The 6,000-nt window shown below is 43.5% G+C and overlaps 1 protein-coding gene across 1 annotated transcript in view; it reads right to left on the bottom strand.

Annotated features, from left to right (window-relative positions):
* The window catches only part of TET2 (tet methylcytosine dioxygenase 2), an 80,539-nt gene extending 76,621 nt beyond the window's left edge, over positions 1 to 3,918 (bottom strand). The window contains 1 exon segment of the mRNA XM_070757911.1: positions 3,675 to 3,918. The gene's annotated coding sequence lies outside the window, so the exon portion shown is untranslated.
* Positions 3,919 to 6,000: the final 2,082 nt, after the last annotated feature.

The raw sequence follows: 6,000 nt of genomic DNA on the forward strand, positions 1-6,000 counted from the left end.
TGTTAAAATTATTTTTACAACAATAGTTCTTGAAATGCAACATTTCTGGGCAAGAAGATCAAGTCAGCAATAGTTTCATATTGTTCTTGAACAAAAACAGTGCAGCTTAGTGAAAAAAGATCACAAATTTTAACCTACCTAGTGAAAAAAAAATATTAACATTTTCATAGAATATATTGCTTCCTTCCCCCAACACACATAATCTCTCTCTCTCTCTCTCTCCCCCCACCTCTGTAAACCATATTCAAAAGTTCTGTAAAATGTTTCATAACATGATAAAGTCCTTTTCTCTACAGAAATGCTTTCAACGGTATTCTGTGATAAGAAGGAAATATTTACATTTTTTAACCTTGATATATACTGTATTGAGGCTTATAGCCACTTTTTGTATTGTTTGGAATTTCAGGAACAGTAGATTCAACCATTTCAGATGGAACACATATATCTACTTCTGAACAGCCAAGGGACATGTAGATAGTCCCAATGTGCTAATATAAGTGTTTGAAGGAGGGGAAGTCTTCAAGGATGCCATCAATATTTATTTTATTTATTTATTATTTATTTTATTAGATTTGTATGCCGCCCCTCTCCGAAGAGTATTGGTGGAAAGGCAGCAAAAAGTGATCTCCAAATTAAGAAAAAATAACATGATGTCAGGGTTACAAACAGAGGTTCTTCTGTCAATCAACATAGAACAACCACCAATGGTGCTAAACCTCAAAAGAGACACAAGGAACATTTAGAGGAAGCTTGGGAGGAAATAAGCATGAAAAAGCAACTAAGAATTGGTGAACATGTTCTGCCTGAAACCCATTAACCTGAGATCCCAGATTGGACACAGGTTCCCCTTAGTTTAACTTCAGGTTAAAGCAGAAAACACTGTGGGCTAGAAGTAATTAGTTACTTATTTTACTACATGTAGATAGATACTACTATCCAGACACATCTCTATGCATGAATGCATTGGAAATCTATGACAATAATTGAGGACATGAACTGTATTGTAATGCACCAGATTATTCTGAATATACTGAGTTCAAGTATGATCTTGTGCTGGACTTTCTAACTAAAAACAGCAGTATGTGTGCAGAAGCATTCAAGATCCAAATATTTAAAGATTTTAATAGTTAGGTTTCATAAAACTTGATAAAGACACTGAACAGCATTGTGATCAATTCAGTCATTGATAAAGAGGGCTTAGTGTACCAAGGGATCATCACCAGTTTTCGTCAAAATAAAAGTCTGAACACTTAGCTACAATTTACATAATTCAACAAATCTAGCAACCGTTTTGAGAAAGGGGAAATGTTAATTCTTAAAATTCACAGAATAATGGGCAGTGCGCTGTAACAAACACTCCAAGGAGTTTTATCTCAGCCATTCAGGGTGTATTCTAAAAAGTCTGCAGCTTGTTAACTTCAAGAAGGATAGCAAAATTGAGAAAGGTGACTTTCAGCACGTAATGTTGGTTTGGGGATATCTGGCAGTGTGGATTTCTTTGCCTTGAGAAAAGCTAAGGGAGACTCTTTTTTTTAAATCCTTGACCATTAACATCTATCTACTGAATTTCTTTAACAAATGATCCCTGTAATGTCCCCTTTCTTCACCGAGTGTGCCATCACAAAATACACATTCAATTAAGCAAATGAATTTACAAGCTACCACTATTCTGTCTCCCCACCTCCCCCTTTTCCAATGTTAGCTGGCTATTAAAATGCAAATAGAATGGCCCCATTAGCTGAGAAACAACAGCTCTGCCTTTCTCTAACACGGAGAAAATGGAAATCTCTCCATTTAAAAAAAATATATGAAACAAATCTCTTATCTTACATCACTTGCCATGTTGTAGTATCATATTTTGCATCTGCATATATGCTCACTGTGGAAAGGGAGGGGGAGGAAGCACCCAAAATGAGATCATTAAGAGTGAATGTGTCTGTCTGCAGCCTCAGTTCAGTTCCTTCTTCCTTCCTTATCTCCAACCCCCATAAACAGTCACAAAAAAAGAATACTGTACCCACGATAGAGCACCAAATCCACATTTTTTGAGAGGGGTGGGGGAGATCTCTTTTATCACAAAGCCTCTGGAAGAAAACTTAGCTCCATTGAAACTGTTCCCAAATGCTTCCATTAACAGGTCCAAAGTATCTCTGAAGAGGTGGCTGGGATTATTTTTTGTGTGTGTGTTAAAATGAAGCAATTTGAATGGAGCATTCCTTGCCAATATCATTTATGACCCTTGAAGTTGTCACGAGGCTATCATTTTTGAGTGATGAGTGTTTGTGTGTGTGTGTCCCCCCCCCCCTCTGGAGCGCACACGGAAACAGGCCACTCCGGTTCTCGGAGAGGGGCAGCACACAAATCTAATTATTATTATTATTATTATTATTATTATTATTATTATTATTATTATTATTATTATTATTAAGTTATTAATGACAAAACAGTAACAGCCATAATGTAGAATAATGAGGACAGTGCTGTTTAATGATGGGGACACCCCAATATTTCCAATTCTTTCCCCTTCTCTTCTTCTCTCCTAGGGTGGCACCCCACTTACCTCAAGCGCGCCCACCTTCTATCTAGTCCCCAAAACTCCTCAAATCTCCTTCTTTTCTTCCCTTCGGCCACCCCCCCCCCCTTGCACTGCGCCTGTCTTTGTGTCTCTACTCGTCACTCACCGGTAAAACCAAAATGAAGGTGCAGTGGTGAAAAAACGCCAACCCAAGAGAAACGTTTGCATATATAATAATAATAATACTGTAATGCTAAAAATTCGCCCAGCTTTCTTGCCCCTGGCGAACAGCACGCTCAAGGTTACTTCTCCAGAAAGAGTTCTTTTTTCTCCTCAAAGGTCCCACACCCGCCACTTCGGGGGAAGGAGGGGGGGGGGGGATAAAATAAAAATAAATTCCGATAAATTCTGAAAAGTTTTGTCCATGGATTTCTCTGCCCCCCGCCCACGTCCCCGTCCCTCCCGTTTTATTTTTTGTTTTAAAGCTACCACCCAAAGTGTTCCCTCACACACACACACCGCTTAGATTGGGGGGGGGGGGGAGAGACGCTTTCCAGAATAAAGCCAAAGCGACGGAGAAGTCAGTCACCCGCACGTGTGTGTGTGAGAGCGAGCGAGCGACAAACATACATTTAAAGGGCGGAGGAGAGAGAAAAGAAAGGAGAAGCCGCCGCTTGAAAGAAAAGGGAGAACTTTCTTTAAAATGACAAGAGTGACTTTCGACTAGACAAGGACCGAGACAATCGGTCAAACCTCTCCCTCCCTCCCCCCTCCGGTGGCTTTTTGCAGGAGCTCAATAAAGCAAAGTTCTCCAGGCGACCGAGGCGCGTTGGAAATTAATAAAAAAAAAGTGGGGGGGGGGGGAGAGAAACGCGCGAGGGAGCGAGGAAACCTCTGTTTTAAACCCTCGCTTTAAAACCCCCTCATTTGACAGCCATGTTTGACGCCTGTAATTTTTTTGCCCCTCTCTCCTCTGCCCCCCTCCCACCTTTGTACTTAGTACCTCAGGCTCGCGGAGTTGTGTGGGGGGCTTCCCTCATTCCTCTCCCCACCCCCCGTCAAAAAAAACTCGACTCAGGAAAAGCGGGATGAATGAGAGAAGGAAAAGGAGAGAGAGAGAGAGAGAGAGAAGGAGGGAAAGAACGAGAAGGGCTCTGACCTCCTTCGGCGGTCCCTTCCAGCCTCGCCGACTCCAGCCCCCAAAGCAATCCGGTCTCGCCTTCGCTCCAATCCTAAAGGGCAGCCATCTTGCTTCCTTCTGCTCCTTGACGAAAGCAGCCTTGCCTCCCCCTCCCGCATCAATATTCATAAGGCCGCGTTTTGACGTCTGTGCTCGATGAAGCCCCAGCGACGCTCCCGCTGCCGGACGTGACTGCCATGCGAACGAGTTCCCACAGCCCCCCGCCGCTGTGGGGAGAGGTGGAAAGGGGACGACCCGCCCGCTTCTGTCAGGCTCCGGGGCGGGCCAAAGGCCGGGCCTTCCTCCCCGCCAACTGTCCCCTTGGGGCGGCGGCGGGAGGGTGGGTGTGTGGAGAACCCCCGTCGGATGGGCTTGCCCGGGGAAACCCAAGAACGGCTTCCCGGGATATCTTAATTTATGGGAGTGATTTCACACACACTTGTCCCGTCCGGGTGCACAGCAAACTCTCTGGTGTTTGTGGCGGTGTGAGGTGAAGGTTTACCTCATAAAGCTGCGGAGTTATTTTTATTTTATGTATTTATTTTTATTTGTTTGTTTGTTAACTATATTGATTGATTGATTTTGTCCATTGTACAATGAGAGTTATATTGGGTATACATATAGTAAATATATAAGGTTCTCAACCTTTCTAATGAAGCGACCTCTTAATACAGTTCCACATGTTGTGGTGACCCCCAACCATAACACTAGCCCCAATTCTCCCAACAGAGATTTAAGCTGATTGGCAGGAAGGTCAGAGGGACATCCCCTCCCTGTAAACACCTGATTGGTCAGATTGTAAAAATATGTTCCAAGGCGCCAGAATAGCTTTAGTTCCTAACACTGTGGGAAATTTGTCTTTTCCCATAGTCTTAGGCCAGTGTTTCCCAACCTTGGCAACTTGAAGATATCTGGACTTCAACTCCCAGAATTTCCCAGCCAGCATTCGCTGTCTGGGGAATTCTGGGAGTTGAAGTCCAAATATCTTCAAGTTGCCGAGGTTGGGAAACACTGTCTTAGGCGACCCCTGTGAAATGGCCATTCAACCCCCAAAGGGGTCCCGATCCCCAGGTTGAGAACCACTGTTATAGAGGATATACTCATAGTAAAGTATATCTAAGAAAGAATAGAATAGAAGAAATAGGAATAAAATATATCAGTGAAAGAATAGAATAAATATAGGAAACAAGAATGGTATAGGAGATATAGGAGAGCAATGGGACAGGGGACGGAAGGCACTCTAGTGCACTTATGCACGCCCCTTACTGACCTCTTAGGAATCTGGAGAGGTCAGACGTGGATAGTCTAAGGCAGTGTTTTTCAACCAGTGTGCCGGGGCACACTAGTGTGCCGCGAGACATGGTCAGGTGTGTCGCGAAGCTCAGAGAAAGCAAACAAGAGAGAGAGAAAGAAAGAGAGAGAAAGAAAGAGAAAGCAAACAAGAGAGAAAGCAAGCAAGAGAGAGAAAGAGAGAGAGAAAGAGAACAAGAGAGAAAGAAAGCAAGAGAGAGAGAGCAAGAGAGAGAAAGCAAGAAAGCAAGAGAGAGAGAAAGAGAGGGAGGGAAGGTGGGAGAGAGAAAGACATAGAGGGAGGGAGGGAGGGAGAGAGAAAGAGAGCAAAAAAGAGGAAAGAAGGAAGAGAGAAAAAAAGAGGAAGGGAGAGAAAGAGGGAGAGAGAAAGAGAGCGAAAGGGAGGAAGAGAGAGAATTTTTTTGTCCAATATTTTTTTAGCCGCCGCCGCCCCGCCCCCCCCCCCCGCCCCCCCCCCCCACCCTCAATGTGCCCCATGGTTTTGTAAATGTAAAAAGTGTGCCGCGGCTCAAAAAAGGTTGAAAATCACTGGTCTAAGGGCAAAGTTTTGGGGGTTTGGGGATGGCACTACAGAGTCCGGCAATGATTTCCACGCTTCGACAACTTGGTTATTTATTTATTTATTCATTTATTTATTATTTAGATTTGTATGCCGCCCCTCTCCGAAGACGTATTTTTTACAGTCACGTTTGGAGCGGTTAATATTAAGTTTAAATCTGTTGTGAGCTCTTGTGTTGTTGTGGTTGAAGCTGAAGTAGTCGCCGACAGGCAGGACGTTGCAGCATATGATCTTGTGGGCAATACTTAGATCATGTTTAAGGCATCGTAGTTCTAAGCTTTCTAGACCCAGGGTTGAAAGTCTAGTTTCGTAGGGTATTCTATTTCAAGTGGAGGAGTGAAGGGCTCTTCTGGTGAAGCATCTTTGAACATTCTCAAGGGTGTTAATGTCTGAGATGCGATATGGGTTCCAAACAGATGAACTGTATTCGAGGAT

Source organism: Erythrolamprus reginae, chromosome 7 (genome assembly GCF_031021105.1).
Source record: "Erythrolamprus reginae isolate rEryReg1 chromosome 7, rEryReg1.hap1, whole genome shotgun sequence".
NCBI lineage: Eukaryota > Metazoa > Chordata > Lepidosauria > Squamata > Dipsadidae > Erythrolamprus > Erythrolamprus reginae.